The sequence below is a fragment of the Habropoda laboriosa genome, unplaced genomic scaffold, assembly GCF_001263275.1.
Source record: "Habropoda laboriosa isolate 0110345459 unplaced genomic scaffold, ASM126327v1 scaffold42, whole genome shotgun sequence".
In the NCBI taxonomy this organism is placed as follows: domain Eukaryota; kingdom Metazoa; phylum Arthropoda; class Insecta; order Hymenoptera; family Apidae; genus Habropoda; species Habropoda laboriosa.
In genome coordinates this window covers 788,647-815,812 of record NW_017100181.1, presented here as the reverse complement: position 1 = coordinate 815,812, position 27,166 = coordinate 788,647, and the positions used below count along the sequence as shown (strand labels likewise).

The 27,166-nt window shown below is 35.6% G+C and overlaps 2 protein-coding genes across 2 annotated transcripts in view; both read right to left on the bottom strand.

Annotated features, from left to right (window-relative positions):
- Nucleotides 1–27,166, bottom strand: part of LOC108579107 (neurocalcin homolog) — a 231,638-nt gene that overhangs the window by 142,857 nt on the left and 61,615 nt on the right. The gene's annotated exons all lie outside the window — the stretch shown is intronic.
- LOC108579108 (neuronal calcium sensor 2) overlaps nt 1–27,166 on the bottom strand; it is a 208,082-nt gene that overhangs the window by 119,882 nt on the left and 61,034 nt on the right. Inside the window, exon 2 of the mRNA XM_017942552.1 lies at nt 10,609–10,632. The gene's annotated coding sequence lies outside the window, so the exon portion shown is untranslated. The remainder of the gene's footprint in view (nt 1–10,608; nt 10,633–27,166) is intronic.

Sequence of the window (27,166 nt, the reverse complement as noted above, 5' to 3'; positions counted from 1 at the left end):
ACTTTGCGCGGGAAATCGATAATTTCTCGCGGGAATCGGTCACTTTTCGCGGGAAATCCTTCGTTTTTCGCGGGAATCAATTATTTTTCGCAGAAAATCGCCGATTCTTTCGTAATTCTATTTTGATTTCTATTGTAATGTTATAATAACGTATAATTTATTAATTCTCACAATTTTTTGGTATAAATTTATACTTGCAACAATTTGTTACAACATTACATATAACAATTTATACGTTTTTACAATATTCTTCAATGGAAACATAGGTTTTAGCGTTCTCGTTACTTACTCGTGGTTAAATTAATTTCGTAGGGACTAAAAATCAGGTTGTCCTGTGGTTGTAGATTAAAAATAACCATAGTACAGCTAAATTTATCGTGTTAAATAATTCTTCTTACACGAATGAAAAATGTATTCAACGTTTGTTTGTTATAATATCGTGAAATAAATTATATTATACGTTTTCTCCACCAAACTGGACAAAGTACAACTAGTACTTATCGAAATGATTTATCTCTCTCGAAGAAATCGAGTTTGTATAGTGAGAACGTATAAATTGTTATATGCAATGTTATAACAAATTGTCGGAAGTATAAATTTATAACAAAATTGTGAAAATTGATAAATTACAATTCTGCCTGAATTTTTGAAATTCAGAAAAACACAGGTAAACTTCCATTGCATTTAAACGATATTCTCCACCAAACTGGACAAAGTACAGTAAATTCTCTACAAGAGTCAGTAAGTTTACTGTCTCGCAACGTAAATTTAAGTAAATTAGGTTGAACTGCACAGAAAATGCACAGAACTGCACAAATAATTCATTTCACGATATTATAAGAAACAAACGTTGAATACATTTTTGATTTGTGTAAAAAGGATTATTTAACACGATAAATTTAGCTGTACTATGGTTATTTTTAATCTACGACCACAGGTCAACCTGATTTTTAATCCTTACGAAATTAATTTAAGCACGAGTAAGTAACGAGAACGTTAAAACGTACGTTTCCATTGAAGAATATTGTAAAAACGTATAAATTGTTATATGCAATGTTATAACAAATTGTTAGAAGTATAAATTTATACCAAAAAATTGTGAGAATTAATAAATTATACGTTATTATAACATTACAATAGAATGCAAAATAGAATTACGAAAGAATCGGCGATTTTCTGCGAAAAATAATTGATTCCCGCGAAAAACGAAGGATTTCCCGCGAAAAGTGACCGATTCCCGCGAGAAATTATCGATTTCCCGCGAAAAGTGATCGATCTCCCGCGCAAAGTAGTCCGTTTCCCGCGCAAAGTAGTCGATTCCCGCGAAAAATAGTCGATTCCCGCCCGAATTATTAACGACTTTGCTAATGATTTTGGGGAAGGGGTACCGCAGGTATAAATAGACCCGCGAGCTCCCGCGAAATCATTTACCCTTTATACTGGGCCCTAGACACTTCGCGTAATTTTGATCTGAGGGTACTGAGACGTGGGTAGGGTGGTCGAGGGCTTCTGGCTAGCAGCCTATGTCCACCCTATACACACTCAACTACCTTCTCTCAAAATTTCTTTCTGAAATTTACTATTAGACTTTGAATACTCTGCTTTGAATTTTTCTAATTTTTCTAATTATTAAAACTTAAACTTGGACTATTCAAAGTCTAATAGTCCACTATTTACTACTGAACTACTGCTACTTTTTGCTTGAAATAAATTTAAATAATCCTTCGGGTCGTTAATACACGCGAGAAAATTATTATCGAACGTATTTCGAGATTGTTTTGAGGGTTTAGGGAAATCGAGATTTCAGTTTGTTATTGTTGTTCTTCGTACTTGTCGAATAGGATATCGAAATGAATTTGAGAGGTTGCCTAATGAAAATATTTCGGCGTTTCAGCTGTCCATTAATGAAATAAATTTTCGTTACAGGTTATTTCTAAATTTAATATGTACTTTTCTTCCAGCAATCTATAATTTCATTTTCTTTCAGTATTTATGATATTTTCTATGCTATTGAAAAATGAATTTTGAATTTGTTTCATGAATTGTGATTTACTAATCTAATTCTTCGCAGGAGTTGCATGAATTTTGCATGTTAAGTAGTTAGTTACATTATTGAATTGTATATTGTGAGCTGATTTGCAACGAGTGCACTGTACTCGTTGCACTATGCCCCTAATTAAACCGTCCAAGTAGTTTACCGTGATAAATCAATTTTCAATTTTGATAAATATTAGAGTCAGTGCAACGCGTATTGAAATAATAGCTTCATCCTTAGTTCGCTTATTATTGAATATTTTTCCGCGTTTAACTATTTCCTCCCAATTCGCGTTTTTGCTTTTCTTTCAATTTACTCGCGTTTATTTGATACTTTCTTTCAATTTTTCACTCGCGTTCTATGAAAGTTTTGTTCGATAGTAGAGTCTAAAGTAATATAAATTCGCGATTTCTCCCCCTCTAAATGAATCGCGTTTCGAAGCACTTTTCGCGTCGCCCATTCCACAGTGACTCACAAAGTGTGAGTCTGTGAGTCTTGGGAAATGAACTGGGAGAGGAAGGAAGGAGGCAATGCAGTCAAATCCAAGTTGCAGAGCCCAGCTGCCTAATCTTCGAATTGTGAGTGACAAAAATGGGTTTTTTTTTCTGGTGATATGGGTAGTTAGTTGTGTTATATATTGTGCTGCCCCTAATTAAACCGTCTCACTAGTGTTTCGCAATTAATAATCGATTTTTACGAGAAGTTTTCAATTTTTCAAAATATTAGAGTCAGTGAATCGCGTATTGAAATAATAGCTTCATCCCTAGTTCGACTTATTATTGCATATTTTTCCGCGTTTATCTGATATTTCCTCCCAATTCGCGTTTTTGCTTTTTATTCAATTTACTCGCGTTTATTTCATGCTTGTTTCAATTTTTCACTCGCGTTCTATGAAAGTTTTGTTCGATAGTAGAGTCTAAAGTAATATAAATTCGCGGTTTCTCCCTCTCTAAATAAATCGCGTTTCGAAGCACTTTTCGCGTCGCCCATTCCACAGTGACTCACAATTCGTGAGTTTGTGAGTCTTGGAAAATCAACGCTTGGAGGAAGGATGACCATCTGAGAGGAAGGAAGGAAGGAAGGATGCAACGAAATCGACATTGCAGAGCCCAGCTGCCTGTCTGCGAACTGTGAGTGAATTTTTTGAGGGTTTGGTGATTGGTTATATATGTGTGTGCATGTGCATGTTTGAAGCTGAACTACCAAAACTTGGAAGAAGAAATCAAAGGATGTGAGTTCACATCCGAACTCTACTGCACTAAAGGTGCAAACGCCCTCCCATTATTAGAGTATCCCAATAGTATACCGCGTTAATTCTTAATAGAGTCAATTTTCACTACGAATGCCCATTACTTTCGATCGATACGAGAATTTATTACGTCGCGTCGCGTTTCATAATAGCTTCATCCCTTTTTCTTTCTTTGCTTTTCTTTTCTTTTTTTGAGAACGTTCAGTTGTTACCTCCCTTAAACCTTTGCTAAATACCCCATCTAAAATGGACTACATGAGAAAATGGAGGATGGTAAAAATTCGCGATTTCGGGTACTAAATAAAATTCAACGAATTAAACTACACTTGAAAGAAATCGCGATCCGTACACAATTTCGCGCGACACTTCCACAGCTTCCTAAGTCTGGTGGGTCCTTCAGTCTGGCTTTGGGTCTCTCAATCTTGCATTGGGTCCTTCAATCTGGCATTGGGTCCTTCAATCTGGCTTTTTGGGTCTTTAAATCTGGCTGTGGATCTCTCAATCTGGCTGTGGATCTCTCAATCTGGCTGTGGATCTCTCAATCTGGCTGTGGATCTCTCAATCTGGCTGTGGATCTCTCAATCTGGCTGTGGATCTCTCAATCTGGCTGTGGATCTCTCAATCTGGCTGTGGATCTCTCAATCTGGCTGTGGATCTTTAAATCTGACTTTGAGTCACTCAATCTGGCATTGGACCACTGGTGGAACCAAATTTCGAGGCTTGGAGGACTCAAATCTAGCTGATGGAACTAAAATTCAAGGCTTAGAGGATGCAAATGGTTCACTGAGGGAATTTCAGACTCCATGGATCTGAGAGGAAGATGAGATGCAACCAAGTCCATGTTGCAGTGGTCAGCTGTGAGTTCTGTGAATGGTGAGTCGCATATTTCCTTTTTCTTTTCTTTTTATATTCATTATGTATTATTTCCAGTTCAGAAATTTTACCACTTTCTTCCAGAATATACACTCGTAATTTATTTATTTGCAATGAATAACCCAATTTACTGATTTTCAGAAGTTACAAAATTTCTAATTTCTTAATTTTTACTAATTTTCAGAAGTTACAAGTATTCCTTTAGCTAGAAAAATTACAAAACGAAAATATATAATTGATGCGAGAGATTTGCTTAATGAACATTCTGTGGTAACCCATAGGTAACTGTGTCAAACAATTGTCACTGCTAATTATTATTCCACAATAGCCCATCGATCTATTCCAATTTATAATAAAGCTTCTACAGTTTCCACGAACTATTTCGAATTTTAGTTCAATTAGAAAATCAGGAACTATACCAATCCTCGACGTCCTTTGTCGAATACATATTCAGTAAGAAATTATGGAATATCCAAGTAAATCAATAGGATTCTTGACGTAATGACGAATCTTGTTAGTGGTGAATCTTAGGCAATTCGCGTCATTTCTTAAAAATTCTCCTTTTCCAAAATTAAACTAGCAAGTAAGCGAAGTTCTAAGTTAAGAACCGTGTGTGTGAGTTTTAATTTTAAGGATTGTAGTTGATAAGGTAAAATAAATTAGCCTAAGAAAATAAAAAATAATTCTATTCATCCGCCGATGGACGTCGTGGGATGCGTGCGTTTTACTTTTAAGTAGTCCATAAAATAAAATAAGTAACTATAAGATAGAAAAATTGTATCGAGTAGAATGTGCGCGCTCTCTTACAGTGATACGCGTTTCTCATTCGTAGCTAATTACTAAAAATGCTTTCTACATTTTGCTATCGTCGATTCGAAACATAGAACATTAAATTCTCGATCACTCAGTTCCTGCGAGTTTATTCGCGACTTAATCACTCGCGAGTAGCGCGCGATACTCGCGAGTAAATTCGTCGTGTATGCTCGCTGGTTCTTTAGAATGATAGCGAATTTCTCGTTGCGCTCTGAATTCAATCTGACCGCGATTTATAATTTTTTGAAACCCTATCAAAGGAGAGCATTGAATTTTTCCAATCTTTAAATTAACTATGACAAAATGATTAGCGTTGCAATTTCAAATGAAATATAAGACACTCCTTAAAAATTTATGTTAAGAACACGAATTTTTGATAAAGTGTCTTATCTCCTTTGCTACGAATGAGAATCGCGTATCTCTGAAGATAGAGAGCTGCCAGTAGGGCCCTTGTTTTTGTCGGGTCCCTTGCGTAGTCACCTCCTCGTGGTGGGACCTGGTAATTGGTATCCTTTTCCAAAGAAAATTCTCACTTTTGCAAAAGGATACCAAGCTAAGAACTACGCGTACCTGTGGACACTCTAATTCTCACACACATTTGAAAGTTTTAACTTTAAGTAGTTCGTAAGATAAAGTAAGTTAATTCTAAGATAGAAAATTGAACACTATGTGCGCGTTTCTTAATAAAATACCTTGAAAAATTATTCAGATACTATGTTAGATATGAGAGTTCCATTTAACATCAAATTTTAACATCGATCTGTCAATAGCAAATTAGCAATCAATTGCCTACGAAACACAAAGAAGAATTTCTTCAATTTTCTGACATAAGATTTGACAAGAAGTAGCAGTAAAGGAAGATTAAATAAGAAATGCAATTCTGTGATAAATTTTTCCCAAACAGTGTTTTTAATATGTTACACAATAAAAAGTTACATTACGTGGTAAGATACTGTATCTCATCTTATATATTTTACTTTTCAAACATTTGTATCACACTTTTCTGCGATTTTTCAATTGCATTACGCATTATTGCAATAATTTCTATCGTTACATTTAATTCTAATTGTTTAGCAGCTTTTCTGATGCTATCGATCTTACATTTTACTGACACTTGTGGAATCGACCCTACATTTTCTTTTTTTTTACGTGGATGTAGGCCGACTCTACATTTCACTGACCCTTGTCGAATTGACCCTACATTTTACTGACAGTTGTGGAATCGACCCTACATTTTTTTCTTTTTTACGTGGAGGTAGGCCGACTCTATGTGATAAAACAAATTTAATAACTTTTATTTCGCGAAGCTAGTCACCTTGGCTTCCGAGTGGCTCAAATAACAGAACAAATATACAGTGTGTTCACGCTATTAATTTCCAATAGTTTCTCTCGTAAGTGGTAGATTTGTGAGAAAAATATAACGACAAAGTTTCGTTATTTTTCTAAATAGATTTTTCAAATTTGCAACGGTTTTCGTGTAACGACGATACCACGAATTTTTATATCACATGTAAACAGTTGCCGAAACAAGTTCAACGCCCTGTAACGATCTCATTTTCAAACTCAGTTTTGTGTGCATGTTTGCCGTGACACATAATCAACGACACGCTATTAAGATCTTATTTTTGCCAACACCTTAACCCAAAATAGATATTCGGAAGTTTTATCGTATGCACTCGTTTCATTCTTTTTTCAGAAACTTAATAATTTTGTAAAAAAAAGTTTAGCTTTGCTTCACACTCCAATAAGTGTCCTAACAGTTGTGTCCTAACGGGAGTGTACGTACAATTTAGAAACTTAATAATTTTGTAAAAAAAAGTTTAGCTTTGCTTCACACTCCAATAAGTGTCCTAACACTTATGAACGAGAGTGTACGTACAATTTGCACGTAAGTAAATATATTCTCACGAATAAGCTTTCCAATTTGAGTACGTAGACAACGATGTGTGAAGAAGATCGTTCCAGCGAATGGTAACGGGATTTAATTTATTATAACATTTGGATTTCGGGCGCGCCTGACTTACGGTAGCTAAGAAATCAATATCCTTCTACGTCTCGACGACGTGTCTACACGTAGTGAAGTTATGACGTGCTTGCTGCCAAGGTAACTAAGCACCTATCAATTAGATTGGAGAGAGCGATTAATCGAAAAACTGCACTGTTTGGCCTCTTGCCGGTCAAACGCAGAGGCACCTAACACAGAAGATGCGAGCTTGTGTGTTACGATACCTTGGACCAAATTCAATTTGCCAATTTTATTCAACTTTTTTTTTTATAAACTTTTTGTTCGCCAGTTAAGAACCGAATGTTTAACAGAAATTTCACTTTATTTTTTGCTCACAGTCATGCAAGGTCTATTCCTTTTTCATAAAAGAAATTTTAATTAACTGTAAATAGCAGAAATACAATCATTTTGTTGGAGTAATTTGAGGCTTTTCTGTTTTTATATTAAAAAATAATACTGTCGTGAAATACTGTAAAATATTTTGTTACACTTAAGGAGGCATTCTAGTAATTATGCCAAAAATTTCAACAATATTCAAGATTTTCTTGGGAATGCACAATGAATAACAACGTCCAACTTTTTTTCACTTATTAAGGCACCTATGAAGTATGCAAAACAAGTTTTTAATTAGCTTTTCAATTGCTTGTTTAATTGCTATATCTAGAGGTGGAGAGGGCGCCATTAAAAAAATATCTCACAGACCGATCAAAAATAAAGAAATCGAAAGATTTATAATCGGTATGAGTACCGCTATCACAGGTACCAGAATTAGCCACGTAAGTCAAAATGAAACAAAATGGAGGTCGTTCAAATTTTAAGTATTTTAACGAAATTTTCCATTTTTTTTTTTTTTAATTTTTCGACGTGAGAAATATTAAATTTTCAACGTAGAAATGTGAATATGGTGCAGTAAATTTAACAGTACTTCCTTGAAAGTTCATACCTCCGAAAAATGCAAAGAAGAATCGACTTTTTGAAGGGTCTAAACTAGAATATCCCCTTAAAGAGATTTAAGATGCGATTAAATACGATTAACTGTATCTCTTAAAAGAGAAAATTGTATATAAAATTAATGAACAGATCCTTAAAGTCTTCGTGAATTCATCTTATTGCTACTTTAACTACAAGTTCTTGCAGACACCTGTGACCTTTTCCCGTAGAGTGAAACGGACATAATAGCTTTTAAACTTTTAATTAAATTTCCCATTGCATTTTTCATACCGACGATTTTTTAGTGCGTGATAATTTCGAAGACTGACATTAACAAGCAAAAGATCCAAAATTGTTTGCATAATAAACGAGTTCAATGATAAATTTAGATTTCAGTTTCTAACAACGTATTATATTCTGTCCTTTTGTCGTAATTGAAATTGAACGTTGTCGGAATTTTACGCGGTAAGTTGCAATAAATAATAAAATTAACATATTCGGAAACATCTTATCGAGTCGAAGATCTGTTCGGCGAGAAAAATATAGTACCATAAAACACCATTAAATATTAAAAAAGGAAAAGACGACTATTTATTACAGGCCATTGAATATTAGAAAGGAAAATTACGGTTACGATCGCACGACCGTTGATTTTTCGATCGTTTGAAAACGCGTGTTCTACGGTGTCGTGATTATTAGTCTTAAAACAGTGCGATGAATATACCGGGTGTCCAGTGAGAAATTCAACAAACTTCGCTCACGTGTTCAGCAGATCAATCTGAACAAACAATATCGTACACATTATAGGTCTGTCTCGTTTCGTTAATCAGTTTTGTGGAAAATAATGTTCTTTTTTATTAAGCATATTTAGGGTGAAATACTAATTCCGACGTATACGTACCTTATTCAACTTTTGATATATAAATCATTTAATTTACAGATAATGTCCAAAATCCATTTCTCTCAAACTTCTAAAGACCTTTTGAACAGTAGAATGATAAAGAATTGGGTGATCAGGGCACCTTTGCTACCATAGCTCTGCTATTAACGTTGCAGAAACCGTGTATGAATATCATATCAGGGAAAGCTTCGTGCACACTGTCAAACTAACCAAATCATGTCTGAAACATACCCCGAACGCCATTCTCTGCTTTTATCATTAAAAAGCATTTATCCCTGCTTAGTCAGCATAAACAATGCTTATCTCGGTAACGAAAGGAACGAGAAACTGTCATATACACTATAGGTCTTGTTCGTTTTGTTGGTCAGTTATATCAAAAGTAATTAAGCATACTTACAGTTAAACAACAATTTCAACGTATTTACTTTAACCCAGTTTTCATGTACAAATTATTTAACTTGGAGATGATGTTCAGAACTCGTATCTGTCAAACCTCTAAGGACATTTTGAAGAGTACAGTGACAAGGAACTGTGCGATCAGGGTATAGTCGATGGAACCGATATAGTGTGGATGTAAAATCTGTCAGGTGTCAAAGTACAGTAGGACCCCGTATAACGCAACCAAAAAGTTTCTACTGCTTCCGTATAACGCGATACAAAGGAAAATATACAAATTTTCAATTTGGAATTTTGGGTTAGTTAAATTTGGCCCAAAGAGCGACGTCGATGGAACTTAATTTGTATTATATCTGCCGCGTTATAGGGAGTCCTACTGTAAGAGAAATTTAAAGGAGATAAGGAGCTTGAGCTTTGCTCAGGGCCGTTCGACGTCAACTCGAAATTGATTTCTCTATTGCCTTAATCGATGACACTTGCAGGTTAATTTTTACCAGTACGAGAATTACTATTGAGTAGAAAGTGACAGAGGTTTAATACCGTATTAAAAGAAAGATTGTAAGCAGAAATTTTAGATATCAATTCACAAATGAGAGACGGCCCTGGGTGCGGCTACATCAATCGGTGTCGTCACTTAATGCTTTAATTTACGATTTCGCTATATCGCTTCCACTAACTATACCGTTGCTGATACTCAACTGTCACAGCTCTACTATGAACGTTGCAGAAACCTTATACGAATATCACATCGGCATATTCCGCATGTAAAAAAGAACGAGGCATCGTGCACACTGTCCAACTAATCAAATTAACTGTAAAACGTAGACTGAACACTATGCACAAGCTTTGTCTTCATCATTCGAAACCACGTATCCCGTGAAGCCAGAAGAAACAATGCTTATCTCGATAACGAAAAGAACGAGATCTATACTCTGTCCAATTTAAGAATAACCTCGCTTCGCGCATGGGACGTGCCTAAGGCGGGGCTAGAACGTCCAAACCCCCACCTAACCGCCTACGTTTTTCTCCGTCTTACCCTCTGCTACGCTCTCGTCTATGCGCAGAACGGACGAGAATCGGTCCGAGAGCGAGGTTACTCTTAAATTGGACAGAGTGTATAGTGTATGACTTTCTTTGAACACCCTGTATAATAAATACAATCGGATAGTACTTAACCTGTGATTGTTTTTTTCAAGTTAATTTGTTCTAACTAAATATAATAATTAAATGATTAATCACATTTAACGATTTTGGGCTTTGCACTAAATAGTAGCGCAATGTTAATTGAACACAATGCATCTGTATTAAAACGAATGAACGAGGATTTAAAGTTCATAGCAATTTTATTCATACTAATAGAACACAGAAGAGAAATATAAACGTTAGAGTTAAAACAACTTTCTTACCATCGCGAGTGCCGAACCATGGACCTGAAACAGATAAAAGTCATGATACAGTTCAAGTAGAATTTTCGTTAAAAGTATGCTTTTAAAAATACTGAATTTCTATGTCATATAGAATAAATGAAATTAATAATTCCATAATATTTGACTATTTGCGTTTAATAATTATAATCGATGCCTATAAGAAACTGCACTTTCACAAGTATAACGTTAATCCTTTGCAGTAGAGTATAGTTCATACGTTATTAAAGTTACGCGTATTTTAAAAATTGATAAAATCACATAAATACCCATGATTCATAAAAATCCCTTCCTACAAATATTCAGCTGCAAAAATAACGAATTTGTCTGATTTAATATTATTAAGTGTACCAATTAATTCGGTGCCTTTTCTCAAAAAGTTTCGATGACTTTATCGATTAAAAACCACCATATTTTTTTAGAGAGGGAACTAATCGGAAATAATGCAGATTATTGTGAACATTAATACTGTATCTGACTTTTTGTAAATAAACACTGAAATATGGGGGAAAAGCGCTAAATGAATACGTGCACATAACACTTTTGTTTGCGATTTTAATGCATTTTTGTATGCAATTTGCTATCAGGGTCAATTCTACAATGTATATGTATAGAGGCGAACGCACGGGGCTCGAAAAGGGATGGAAAGAGACATTTTTGCGTTTCGAGTTAGTTCAAAAGGGAGAGTCGTAATAGATGTGGCGTTTCATTTCTTTTTTTTATTATTGTGGCAACCGCCACGGGGGACCTACGTACCTAGGTCTGGCGACTCTTGGCCCTCGAGGCGAAGAGTCGAGAGATATTTTCCAAACATCTTTGGGTTTCTTCGTCCTCGAGGACAAGAGTATTGCCTTGACAATGTAGGCCCGCGCCCCCACTTCCTGAAACTTTCCCAGGGAAAAAGGGGCTACTTAAGGGAGCCCCGAAAAAGGTACAAAGCTTTTTGTCGTGGACATTCTTACCACATGCATCGTATCGCCTACACATTAAAAATAGTTTAAGCGTTATCTGAATTAAATAAATTATATATTTCTGTTGAGCAACCTTAGTGTAATAATTATTTTTACACCATGTCATTTCCAAATTATTATTCATTTTTTTATCTGATATATAGAATAACAGTTTTTTTTTTTTAACGTACATAAAATTATTTATTTATCGATCCAACGCTATGCAGTGTGGCATGAAGTAGCTTACAGTGAAAAAACCGTGTTTCCAAAGTACTTTGTAAATTGAAGATCTGTCATCAATATCTCAAATAGCGTTCAATACAAATACAGTGTAATTAGCAGAAATATGTATTCTTCTAAATGGAAGTCGCACGAAACACCCTGTTTAGCTTTATTAACAAAACAAGAAGGTATTACTAAACGCAATGCTAGGAAATGTCCAAATTCTATCTTCCACACAACCCTGGAGACTGCTATCTACGTAACAGTTAACACATCGACGAACGCGTATAAACATACAGGGCAAACTACGTACTTGTCCCAGGTCGAGTACTGTTTGCTTCAAATTGCAAGGTCCATGGATATTACTCGCGTACGTGCCGAATGGGCTAACCGCAAACGCTACCAGCCAGACTTACTATCTATCGTCAGGGCGAATCTATTGCACATGAGCGGTAATACGCACTTTAAATATTTCAAAGACGCAATTCCCAAAGACAAAACAGTGAAACGTTACGTAGGAGTACCTTTCGAATAGCATAATAGCCTTGCACAAGATGTAGGGAATGAATTTAGGTTAAACTATCACAGAACCACACTTAAAGTGGGAGACTCGTGTAACGTAAGAAAAAATTTTTTCTTTTGCATAGATCAATAGTAATAGATATGGAAAGTATGTTCGTGAAGACGTAAACCGAAATTTGAGGTCTTAACCAGGTTACGACCAATTTTATAGTTATGTGTCACGCGTATGTTAATTATTAGGTCATCCCGTAAGTTCGTGATGAAAGTGAAACATATTTTATTGAAAATCCGAGGAAATACTCTAGCGACGATATAATGGTCTTACAAAGAAATATAGAAAAAAGTTGTGGAATGAGAAGACGCTAAAGGTTCGTTGAAAATATTGATCTGAATTATAAAATTCGACACTAACTTACGGGATGGCCTAATACATTGACGACGGAGACTCAGAAACGTAAAAGTACTTCTACAATTTGTAAAAATCGAATTATTTACACCAAGAAAATATTATCTACTTTTTTAGGTATTGAATAAAATATCCTAAGAGTTTCCAAAAGATCTATGCCACAGTCTCTGAAAAATAAATTCATAAAAATCACCTTATTTTTAACGAGTTGCACAAGTCTCTTCCCTTGAGGGGCCAGACTATCTTCGCCGATTCAAAGATCCATTCGTTTTCTATTTTCATAAATCGATTCTTCGTTATCTTAAAAATTCAGATTAGAATTGATTCTTTGGATGAAGTAGAGCTTACGAAGGAAGACGTTACAAAAGAAAGGTTAGAAGATGAGGATATTTTGCTGGAAAGAAAACTCTCTCGTTTAAGATTACCTTTCTAAGGTAATAAGATTCAAAAATCGATATTTTTCAATTTTCATAAACTGATACTTCATTGTCTTAAAAACAAGATACAATTTAGCCGAAGTTTGAAATTAAAGAGGTGCGTAGCCTTGCACGTTCGTGCCAGGAACTTTAAATGCGTTTTTCTTGAAACCACGTTTCCAAATTTTTCACACATATTGTTAAATGCATTCTATCTTGTTCGATGCGTTACTCGAGATATAAATAAATAAATGGCCACACGTCCATGTAAAAAGCGAATTTTATCTATGAAATCCTGCCATTTTGTTATTTATCAATTAAACAAAAACATTCTACATACATCAGTCGATGCACAATTTAGTTTTATTTAGTATTCCATCAGGCAAATTTGGTTTGAGGAATCTGTTCATCGTGAATAAACGATACATTTCAAAGCTTGCTCTCGATTTCAACATTTCCTTGAAAAAATTAATTCTGCATATTATTTATATGTCCTCATTATTAACAAAAAATTGTTTTCAAGAGAGGGTTATTTTTACTTCAAAATAAATTCCCAAAGAAGCGGTACTTTTCGGACAGCCCAAGGTAGCTCAATCCCTTAACAGTTTGCGGGACATTATGACAGAGGTTCTGTGCTGTCGATCAGTGTTACGATCACAAACGCTAGAATTGACGGTGTCAGAGTGCTAGTAGAGGTCCATGTTGTGCCAAACGAGAACCAGATGGTATTCTTGGTGGTGGAGCACCCTTTTACCGAACATCTATAGGTGTAACTATAGTCGAAAGATCCGGAGAGCTGCAAATTACAGGAACGGAGAAGGATTTGGCACACTACGTACCGAATGATCCTAGCAGAGCTACACTTTAGACCATGTTGCGACGTGTGGTATACTTGGTGGAAGAGATACAGTGAGGCCGTAAATCACGATGTTAAGCGAACACATCGGTTGATCTAGCCTTATGCAAGATTCTTACCCACTAAGACAAATAATTTCGGGTAATAGGCAGGCCCTAGACCAGAGGTCGGCAACCTTTTGATTAAAAAGGGCCGAATGGCTGGCTTATGATAAAGGGCACTTTGCCTTAATTTTGCTGGAGGGGAAGTTGTAAGCTTAAAGTACATTCCGTACATATTTAGTTTAAATGAATTTATTAATAGAAAATACTACCGATCATCTTTTAAAACCATATTGTAAAAATATCTGGCGGGCACTTGAGACGAGGTCTTATGTGAGGTGATCAGACCTACCATGGGTCTCGCGAAATCTTCATATCGCGATAAAAATGAGTTCCACAGGAAATCGTGCGTTTCAGGAAGATTTCATTATATTGTATAGAAGTCTCCTATGTTTGTGGGACATAAAGACCAAATCCTAAACGGATCTGTGGCGGTTAAGCCACTGTCGACACGCCCGTATCAGAGTTCTTACCGACCAAAACCTGTTTCTATTCTTTTGCACAAGTTTCTCTTTCCCAACTTCTTCAGATTTTCAGTTTCTGTCCTTTTGTTTCTCCAATGTTAAGAGTCTTGCCGTTTGTTCTCGAGGAGCCTAGGAACGGCTCTGTCGTCTACGAATTTTCCATTTCCACCACATTCTCTACCTCTATCTTTATGTATCTCTACTTCTGTCTTTCTGTCCTACCCGTATAACAACCCTGCGCTTTCACACAACAGACAGGTTTTTTTAGCACCACCACCGAATTGAAGTCGAACCGCTGTGCGACTGCTGCGCGATAATTTAAGTATTAAGCCAAACTATCGGATGATTGCAAAACACTTCGATACAGATGTTTGTTTTAGCGTCGTGTTACATTCCTATCGAAAGATATACCGCTTGTGTTTTATTTTCAGATAATTGTTCATTTCATTTCATTTTATTTTCAAACGAAACATGCCTTTGCGCACACCGCTTATGTTTTATTTCCAAATCGGGCACGAACTTTCGCAATCATCCAATAGAATAAACTCTCGTGTCCCGCGCCTTTGCATCCGCTAGCACGTGTGTGCATGTGTAAATAAACCGAGGTGACGATAAAGAGGCAGTATTTCCTCACCCATCTCAGATTTGTATTTCAGATGTTAGTTTTAAAAACTTTCGTCGAATTTTTGCAAACGCTAAATATCAATTCTGAAGGCAATAAATATTAATTTTTTAGTACAAGCAAGTAGCAAAATTTGTTGCTTCCCTATAGCAAAAATATCTTCGAGTGCAAAGGGTTAAATGCACTGTAATGGAAGAACCGGTTCCGAGTTGAATGAGGTTCAAGCTCTTTATCTCGCTCAAATTGATGTTTTCGCGATCTGATTTCACGTTCCTTAACGCCTGTCTGATTTTACGTCCGTGCTGTAACTCTTCCGCCAAATATAACTTGCAATATTTTGGAAAACGCTCGCACTCATGCGTACTTACGCGCTCAATTCACTTTGCGCGAACCAGTTTAAAAGGAACAGCAAACTTGACTTTTGATAAATAGATTATACGTGAACTCAGCGATCGGTGTGACCTTCCACCTCCAACAAGAAGATTCGGAAAAATCACGTCCCTGAAGGAAAAAGCAGGGGTGTGATCTTCAAAAATGACCTAAGACCTCTCGGTTCGCCAGGGCTATAGATTCACTGAAGTGGCTGCTGACAATCTGCACGTAAAGTTTCCGTTGACAAATGTTTTCACGTGTTAAACATTCCCTGCAGGTGTGCTTGTTTTGTGTTTCTCTTAGGACACAACAAGTATGCTTTATTGTCAAGCAACATATACAAATTGAACATTCATCAGAGCAGTAAACTTTTTGCATATTTATGAAACTACAATATTAGACACTATATCGGTGAATTCTGTTTCAACGTACAATACCATATTTATTTTATTTAAATTGATTGACGGAAATAAATGTCCATTACAAATACAATATATTAATACTATACGTGCCGAGTATCCTTACGATGGCGGTAACATAATTATACAAAAAGAAGATAGTTAAAGCACAAGAAACAAAAATGTGTTTACAAAATATAAGATCTAACATACTGCCGTGGAAATTAATAATAGAATTATGTTATAGTAAATTGTGGTAGTTATAATACTGGTCTGAAATATTAGCGGACATTAAGTAAGTAGAGTTGTTCACAAGTAAAGCTGGAGACAGAACAAAAGGAATTGGCAAAAAACCAATTAATGTGAGGTAATTTGAAATCGCCGATAATCAGGATTTCTAATTACCCGACGCAACTAAAATTTAATTTGTTTGTTTGACGAAAATAAATTTCCATATGATGGTAAAAATGTTCTATTAGAAAAAGCTCGAGGAGAAGAAAAAGAATTTTTAACCCTTTGCTACATGGAAGTAACAAAAAAATGGACGAAATTTGTTCAAATTGACGTAGAAATAAACTATACGCATGTTAAAGGATGCAGCTATTGTATTTCAATATTTAATATATTTTTATATTATACAAGAGCTTACAAACAATTCATTAGAAGCTGGTTCTTTAAAGCTATTTCACTGCTTAGACCTCTAACATATGGAACTCTACAGTATACGGAGGTCCATAGACCCGCTGTCCTGAAAAGTATCAGAAGAGAAAGAAGAATATGTGTGAAATGTTAACAGTGAAATGTTATTGAAAAATTTCTGGTTGCTACATTTTTTCAGATATTCAAAAGAAAATTCGCACACTAGCTAGAAATTTGCTATAACTAAACCGATATCAAAGGACCTTTTATACATAAATCAAATGGACCCAAATCAGTCTATAGAATTAAAAAGGTTCATGTCCATTCTAAGTCGTGTCCCAGTTTTTCTCGATCAAACTTTGTCAAACTCTGTCAGTATGTACTATGGGTGCAAGTAAGAGAAAAATGTTATACAAACTTAGGTTGTTTGAAGATTTGTTAAAAAGTTAGGGCAAAAATATGAGATAGGAAGGGAATGGTAACGAATTTGCGCTTACTGCAATACAAGACAAGAATGGCACTGGTACAAGTTATGAAAGGCAACAGAGATACAATAAAATGAACAATAGAGTGATATGTCACCTTAATTGCATTCAGGCGTAAAATGTGTACAATGAATTTTTAGAAACGACTTTCTGAAAAACGAAGCTTCTTCCTTCCTTCCCTCTTCATTTAATTTTGTACAAAGAAGCATTTCGTTTTAACTTATACTGCTAATATTTTACGTATAAGCCGAATATTCATTGCTATTGCAGTTACTTAAACATGCACATGCTTAACTTCAATGAGTACCGCCATATTTATTACCGAGCATTAATGCAGCAAATTCTGTGTGCTGTACTTTAAATGAAATGTGACCTGGAACGATTAACCTGTTGATGTAGTTCCGTAAATTGACCAACATGTTTCCACTCATAATTCCTTACATTTGTAATACTTAATCCTACGTTTGTAATATACAGGGTAGACCACATAATTATTCTCTCTAATGATGGTGGCACGAGAAAATATGTATACGTAATTTAAATCGTTTCAAAGGCTGAATAAGATGGGAGACAAATTTTTTTGATGGAAGAAATGGCAAAATATGAAAGGAAGACTGACATTTCGTTCAAAATTTTACAGTTCAAAGTCATTTTAAGATCGTATTATTATGCATATTTAAATGCACATCAATTATAACATACTACTGGAATTTAAGGTAATAAATTAACCCTTTGTACTTTAGAGGCGACTAAGTAGCGACATTATATTTACCATTAGAGGCAACGTTAAGGATATTTTCCAAGACAGCAGGTCTATGGATCACCGTTTAGAGATCTCAGCAGTGAAATAGTTTGAAAGAACCAACTTCTAATAAAAATTTTGTTTTAAAAAATTACATTAATTTTTGCTACTTCCTTATAGAAAAAAGGGCCTTCGAGTGCAAAGGGTTAAAAGATGGTATTTCAATTATAAATTCTTCTTTATTTTTCTAAACAGGACGCTAGAAAAAAAAGACAAATCAGCGTCACCCATACTGAACAAATGGTTACTATGTTATTTTTCTATATATGTTTATATTAATCTGTCTCAGTATGTTGATCATTTTTGTTGTTACTACTACTACTGCACACACACACATTCATTCCTTCTAATAATCCAACACATACAATATATATTCATGTAAAGAAACATAGGTATCCTTGAAAAAAATGTGGCATTTATAACAAAATTTTCTTCCATATTATTCACCCTCTGAAACCATTTCAGAGGGTATTCTAGTTTGAAGTGTCATTTTTTAAGTCTACTTGCAGATTTTGTTAACAAAGAAACCATAAGAAAAACTATTTCCTTCGTTCCTAATTTTGCATGATTTTGTAGGTCATTATGTCACACAGGGTTGAATTCATCTTGTCAGTCACTTTTATATCGCATAAAAAAAAATGGCATTTCGTTTAAAAAATTAAAGGTCGTCTTCGTTTCTCGAAAAATGCTGCAAATTTGCATACGTTATTATGTTGGCTATAAAAGATGGTAAAACCTTTTCCTCCTTCATTTTTACTGTATACTTACCATTTACGAGAAAAAAAAAAAACCCGTAATGGCGTGAACCTGAACCCTGCATATATTTTTTACCAATTCATTGTCACCCTTCAGAAAAATCAATCCTGACGGAATGTTAAATTTAAAGAATCAATTGACTAATAACATTCCGTACAGGTGACAGTTAAATAACGATAAGATAAACTGGCAGGTTGACATTAGGGAGGCGGAATATATGGGAGGGAGACGAATCGTGCATGAATTTAAATTAGCTTGGTTAATTAAACTCTGAAATCGATTCCAATACAGGAAGGAAGTGTACGAGGCAAGAGCACTGACAAATTATCTTTACGAGTTTCGATAATTCCATAATTGCTGCTAGTGAGTAATTTACACTGAAACTGTGTTAACGTACAGCTTTCTGTTTCCATAACGTTGAGTTTAGATTTGTACAAAAATTTATCTGTTCGAGGACATATGTAATTAACTTCTTCGGAAAAACTTACGGCTCGTCTGAAATTATTTCAGCATATTCGGAGTTAATCGTTGTGAAAATAGGAAACAATCGTGAGAATGATAATAATAATGATAAGAATGATCTTATTAAGAAAGTTTGATAGGTATAAATAGGTTTCTCTATTTCACTATGCTGTAAAGACATACGTGTAAATTGTACCTGTCAATATACGAGCCAATTAGAAGCCAAATTTGGGCAATTAAATTCGACATCAACGTAAAGCTGGACGTGTCCTAAATAAATACACAAAAAATCGTGGAGGTACTATTTCTCAAAGTCACTTTGAACTTGATAAATTTTTGCATAAAAGATTAAGGTAATTTGTTATTACTGCATTAACATTACACGCCTGTTTTAAAGGTGTTACAGTATTTAGTGCAACTTATAAAAGTCAAATTAAATACTCCGATGTTTTGCAAATGACACATGTTTGACTATGAATATAATTCGGGTAATATTGAAACCTCCGTTCCTCTGCTAACATTTTAACCCCACAAGAATTTATGGATTACACACATGGCATTTTATATTTTTGTCCATTAATCGAAACACCGTGTGCTCGTATCAACGACGGCGATTCCACTCGCCATTTTCAAACAAACAACGAAATTACATTTTTAGCGACTGTCATTTCGAACACAAATTAAACACAGACGATATGACAAAATATTCCTGTATTCGTAATACCATCTAACAGTGAGTGTTTAACTGACCGGGGTTTATGGCACGGATTGCAGGCGACGTTACTTTTGAGGAGTTTTTTCTACCATTTCCTTGACAACAATAGCCTATCCAGGCCAGAGGACAAGTCCGGTTTATTACTTGATGGCCGCGGAAATTCTCCACTTCTGTGGCCACATGGTGACCCGGTACTTGCCTCTGCGCGCTCAGTAACGGTAAACATGCCATAAACCCGCAAACGCGACGTTTCGGCAAGAACGCCACGCGGGGCTGACACCCCTTTTGGGACCGTCTCTCTCGCTCCGCCCACACCCCACTCTGCGGACCACGGGGGAGTGTCTGAGGGCCTAGGTGGGCGGCTCTAGGCGGTGAAAGGCCGACGATTTGCCGATGAGGTCCACTCCCCCACCTTGACAAAATCCTATATAATAAGCAAAATCACCAGAGAAATGAGATTCTAAGTAAACGCGATATTCGACGTTGTTAAACACCAAGTGCGGTCCAGTCCGCGATAATCGATACTGAAAATAAAGTGCGATCACCATCGCGACATCAATCAGTTGGCACATACGTGCAATATTCACCAACTCCAACCCGAACTTCCAACAAACACGAAGCGCGGGAAGCTGCGTTAACAGTGAGCGTATTTTTTCATCGACTCAAAATTTCAAGAGACTCTTCCATATTGAAAATTTATTATCGTTTATTCGTCTTTTTGTTGTAAATTACGGATTCACTTGAACATTCTTCAAATGTGAACTAGAAATCAAAGTAAGAAAAATACGAACGCTTTGATCCCTTTAATTCCAATCATTTGGTACGATTCGGAATCGTTACGACGCGTCCTTTGCTGACACTGAATGGAACCGTTGGGAACGTATCGTCCTAAGTGATACAAAGTTTTATAATATCCCGGAGAATTACCAGCTAATTTGCGTTCAGAGTTATCTCTCCTGTGTGGAAAAAATTGCCACCGCGGGTAAAAAGGCAAAGTTGCAAAAGTTTGCGACGCCACTTATCGTTGCAAGCGGTACGTGAAACTTTTACGTCCGTGTGCCCGAAGACATGAAAAAATTTTCAAATAGAATTAAACGAGAGTCATTCGCAACATTTATCTGGTTTAATTGAATCTCTTCGACGTTCGTAAATGTCACAAGTAGCGTTGTCACGTGAATTATCGTACGAAGAAAGAAAAAAAGAGCTGAAGTAGTTAACTAAGTTCTGCCGATTTTGTTACCTTGAAATATTTACTAAAATAACACTGTTGCAATATTTTTCTCTCAGCTGGAATAAAGATCGCCAGCTTCAACGATCTTTTTCCATTTCTCCGGCAAGAGTTCGATTCCACGGTGGAAAATGCAGGTTCCTCGGAGGCGAAGTAGTTATCGATACAATTTCTCACTTCCTCGAGAGTAGGAAGAACTTCTCACCTTAACTTCGACATGGCTTTGGCGATGGTTTTAGCAGTGCACCGCCAACCTGCATTTTGTCTCTCGAGTCGAAATCGCCATTTTTGAACCGTTCGAACTATCTCTCATGTGTCAGAAAACACACTACTATAGGCTTCTTCGATCAATCGTTTCGTTTCTGCTGCCGTTTCCTTCAATTTAAAGAACAGCAAAATACAACGTCGAATGTGCTCTTCCTAAGGTGTTATTTTCAATCGAAATAAACAAATATTTTGACTAGAGGATTGAACTTTCCAATATATTTATTTTTACAGCAGAATAGTTAACAGTGAGATATGAACACAGTGTACTCTATCACCATCTACGAGCAATCCGCAGAACATAGTTAACGACCTAATAGAAAATCAATGAGCACGAGATAGCGTGAAATCGATACAGCTGTTTTGTTAAACAAATCTGCTGTATCTAGTAAATTGAAGATAGTCTGGATAAAAGGAGAACGTGAACGTCTAAGGTATAAATAGAAATTTCGATTGGTGCCGGTTCCGTTTTGGTAACAAATAAAAATGTGCATCGATCGAGGCAAGTCTCGCGGCTATTCTTCGATTCCACGGTATTCGGAAAACAAAATCGAATAAAGAATCTAGACTGCAGCAGGTCACGATAAATTCCAAACTACAGCGGGCATTTCCGTCGAAGATTTATTTCACGACAATTTACTTTATTCCCGTACCGTTCGCTAGACCACGTGTCGCCGCAATGAAAGCTGTAAAATTAGACCCCTTCGACCGTAGTTAGACTGGATTACAGAGACCAGTGCCGTATGCTTCTTCTCTCCGCGTATAAAAATAATTCTATCCGATCCTTTCCACCGACAATCTGGGCGGCGTGAAGTCTTAAATTTATGAGAAGGCTAATTAACCACTACAGGCACGAAGGTGGGGTCTATATACAGGGTGTCCCGGTATTTTCCGATCGAACTTTGTCAAACTTTGTGAGTATGCTCTGTGGGTATAAGTAAGGAAAAAATGTCTGATGAACATAGGTCGTTCGAAGGGTTGTTAAGAAGTTATAACGAAAATAAGAAATACGAAGGGAATAGTGACGAACTTGCGGCTACTATGATACGAGACGAGAATGACACTGATGAAAGAACTGTTTAATAGTTTCAACGACTTCAGGTAGTAAACACAGCTTGCATAAACAAATTAGATGTACATATCGCTGATCTATTCCTATTTTGTATCATAATCGTACATACCACTTTCTTCATATTTCGTATTATTGTTGTAACTTTTTAATAAAACTTCAAACGACCTATGTTTATATGACACTTTTCTCTTACTTATACCCATAGAACATACTGACGAAGTTTGATCGGTAAAAAACTGGGACACCCGGTATATGCTTATTTTCATGTTTGTGATTTACGTACTTTGAGGATGGATGGTCCAAAATTTTTCTTCTTTTCGCTTCTTAAGTGGAATTTTAGCTATTGTAAGTGTTATTATTGGAAAAACAGCGTTAAAAGGGGTTAATTCACTGCTACGATAATTATAACGTGTTTCAACAGTTTCCAATTCTTTATTTATTCATTACGTTTCTTTTACCTTCTTTTAGTCAGTTCGTAAAAATCCTCAAATATAAATGATTTTATAGGTTCTATGTAACGAATAGAGACAGTTAAATTGTTATTAAAAAATATAAAACGAAAACGAAGATTCAAATACTGGAATATTGTGCAAAAAGCAAACAAATTCAAAATCCGAAAAATTAATAATTAAAATAATATATCTTTCTGTTCAAAAGTCACTCAATTTACAAATTTACAAATAATTCTGGTGTAAAGAACACTTGATCGCAGAAATAGTATTTTTCATATTTGAACATTCCACGTATCCTTCTCAATTTTATCATTTATATCAGTGCAATTTTAGCGACAAAAACAAATACTGTTGATTCGTTTCCAGCTCTCGAGTTTATTAAAAATTCTGTCCAATCTTCTCATTTATAGATACAAGCTTTGTTCCAGAGAATTTCTGTAAAAGTAGAAACGTAAAAATTCACGCAATTAATCCCGCTCCGCATTAGTAAGAAGAGAAGAGATAAAATGAACAGTCGTCACAGTATAGTTATTCATTGCGCGCTCACCACTTTTATGAAGCAAGATGAGATCGTGGCAAAGAACTTTATTGAATTTAAACGAATTCATTTATATGTTAATTGACGAGGAATTCCTTATGCTAAAAGTGAACTGGTTCCAGTTTCGAGTGTCAAAAACGACTTTAAGTGATTACTGAATTATCGCAATACGATCCGAAAAACAAACTCTCGTTTATTACCCGCCAAACTAATATTGGGCAACTGATTGAAAATGGTAGAGCAAGGAGGTTTTCTGAATGCTAAAACGCGGTCGTCCTGAATGTTGAACGATTGACTATTTTGTATGACATCGTTTCAATAGTCGCGACAGAACGCTTTACGGAAGATGAACCTGTACTGTCTTCCGCAGCCTGACTCGAATATTGTTAGAAGTCAATGCACGTTGATTAATCGTGACGAAAGTTCTAATTACCAATCAGGGTGTCTAATAGATATCGTCAGCGCCCTTCATTTTTCTGGACAGAATGGGGCGATACCTGCTCTGTCACGGACTGTTCAGAAACTTGGCAGATTTGTATCGCGATACTGATACCTGCAATGTGTGTTGATATAGATCTCAAAGTGTATTGGACACTTATTACGTTATCCTGAAAATTCCTGCGATCTTAAGCGGCTCATTTTGAAATAATTCCATTGAAATTACAGATTTTTATTTAAAATAATTTCCATAATATTCGAAATTAAATCTCATGGTCACCTTAACTTGCCCTAGAATTTTTTTGAGGGTTAAAACAGTCTGTTTTATACTTAGGATTGGGAGGCTACTCGTTTGGACGGCACGAAAACGTGCAAATCGTTGATTTCTGATATGGGACGGCGATTTCGATGGCGTTCTTTGTAGTAATTAGTAAAATAACTTACCGGCACAAGCACCCAACGCGAGAATCGTACCGGTGCACTCTCGATTACCGTATGTTGCCATATCGACGGAACGACCAAGACTGAAAGTCTGGCACAGAAATGATAACAAGCCGCGACATTGCCGATGTTTACGAATCCAAACGTAACAAAAATCTTGGTAAATCTTCAACGCTAATTTATTCGGAAACGAAGCCCGATACGAAAAAATGTTATTCTTTTTTTTTTTCGACTTATTTTTACACGTAGAGTCACCCCCCTGCCGCTTGTACCACCAGTTCGGAAACACCCTGTGTAACGTAAACAGAGTGCAGTAGCCACACATTATTTTGTCAATTAGGGCTCACTGTTATTATATATGTGTTCATTTTACTATAAAAGGTGCTTTTACTTACTTTAATTTATAAAACAAATTGAAAAGTCGCAACAAGCTTAGATCACGATCAATAGCACCAACGAAATTCGCTTGTTTATAACTGTAAAATGTTAAATCTCGGGTTCTGATGCTATAAACAGTTTCTTCTCTGCTTACTAAAAGCTATCAGCACCAAATCTCTATCTTATTGGTAGAAGATTAATAAAAATTCGTTAGAATTTATGGGACTCTGGAGTTCCACTCGGATTTAACCCTACTGCGTTATTCGTTCTGACTGTACACTTAAGACTTTTGGGTCAAAAAGGACCCAAGACCTTATGTGCAATAATTTTTGTTTCCAACGCGACATAGGAACCTAGACAATAAACGTTTAAAATAATGTTAGGAAACGTAAACTTGATAACAGCAAAAATGACTAAAAAAGGCGGTGGGTCAGAAAAGACCCGAAGACCGCTCTAGGGTTAAAGGGGTAATATCTCAGACCAGTGAAGACAAAAAAATCAAAATGCTTTCATTCAACGAATCCTATCGAAGACAATGTGTTTCGTATATAACATTTCTTTTTATCAAAGCAATAGGTGACGAATTATTTCAGACAGCAGTTCTTACTGACTCGCCTGGTACATTGTTTGTCATCTATTACAGAAAAAGTTGAACAATATTTAATGTAAGAGATATAATTCAATAAAATACAGTGGAGTTAATTTTCAATGAAAATTAATTATAATACTGCATTGGCATATTTATCATATTACGTTATTGCCATTTCAACCTCCAACGCCAATTGCAGTTTGCAATCAACCATCTACAGTGGATAAAAATGCAAACCGATATTAGTTGCAGATGAAAACAGTGAATAGGCCTGATTGCTGGAAGCACGGGAATTTCTACTATTCAAAGGAAGAAAGGATTTTGCATTTCATCGTCAATGAGGCAGAAGTTCTGTAATGATACAGTTAAATATGTACGAGGTAAAATGTAAAAATAGAAACGAAGATGTAAACTACTTAGACTGCTCTGATTTAGTAATATTCCATCACTACTGCATTATCTTCATACAGTACTTTGTACTGTAATTCAAATTATTTTCAACAATTACAACTAAACGTAATTCATAATCTATTATCTACGTCAAATACTAAAGTTTTGTTAATAACAGCGGGTGCCCTAAGACTTCTTAGAGAGGATTCATCTATTGCTTCTGCGCTTACCTCTGAAACCTTTGAACAGTACTTTGTACTGTATGCAACGTGTACTGCAAATTGTAAGAAAATCACGAATAAAAAATACACGGAAAATGGTTAACTTCGTTACTCTTAGAAAAGAAAGTTTCGCGTTGCAATTTTTAAATATATTCGTTACATGCTACATGTGAAACTAGGTTAATATTTTTTTAACCACCGTGTGGCTAATAAGGCTAGTGTGGAGAGGTCTAAAAATGGAAACGTGCTCTTCTAAATTGTAGAACTCAACGAGGGTTTAATAAACACTCCGGTTTTTGGGTGAAACTGGTCCTTTCTGAAACTTTTTAAAAAATTTCTGAAAAATTTTACCGATCGAAATTAACGTCTCCTTAAGCGAAATAATTTTTGTCTTTGATTTAAAGCGCCGCAGAATCCTAAACACTCCTCCTAAATTCTCAAAGCGTGGACCTTGAAAACAATAAGTTACATAAACATCAGAAACCATTTGAAAATCTTGGAAAATATAAATATCGACCAACACTGCAACAATTCATAACGTCTGTGATGTATTTTGGTGATTCAAATGCAATTATTCGCATACCATTAGTTATAAATTCCTGATTAGAAGCGGTGCTATCTTCAATGAAAAATTGTAATGTCTAAGATCTAGAAGAACCGTAACAATTCTTTAACAAGTCTGCTTATTTTAAATCCACAATTAGTGAAAGAATATTAGCGTAGTGTATAATCTTCTTTCAAATGTTGCAAAGTTAAAATATAAATTTCATTGCGTGTTTTCTCGACGACTTGGCAGAGTGCTTATTTGTGTTAAATTAATAATACAAAAAACATTGCCTTATTTAGTGGTGGTTAAATGTATATTGTTTAACGATTCAACGCTAACATTATAAAATGTTCGTGCAATGTATGTGTTTACTATTAGTACTAAAATGAACTCTCGTTCTCTTTTATGTTCTTCTATTGCGTCCACGATGGGAAAAAAGGAAAGAGTATCGCTGAGAAGAACATTTTCCTGTGTTGCTACTGTAATTAATGGATTTATAAGAGATTGATTACTCAGGGTAGACTTTTACAGGAACTTTCAAAAGTAATGCATTGATTACAAAAGTTTGCATAACATGTAGGACGGTTCCTGTAGAAACAATGTTTGATTAAAGTTCATTTTACTGGAGAAACGTCACAAGTTAAAGGTTTCAGAGGTAAGCGCAGAAGCAATAGATGAATCCTCGTTAAGAAGTCTTAGGGCACCCGCTGTTATTAACAAAACTTTAGTATTTGACGTAGATAATAGATTATGAATTACGTTTAGTTGTAATTGTTGAAAATAATTTGAATTAG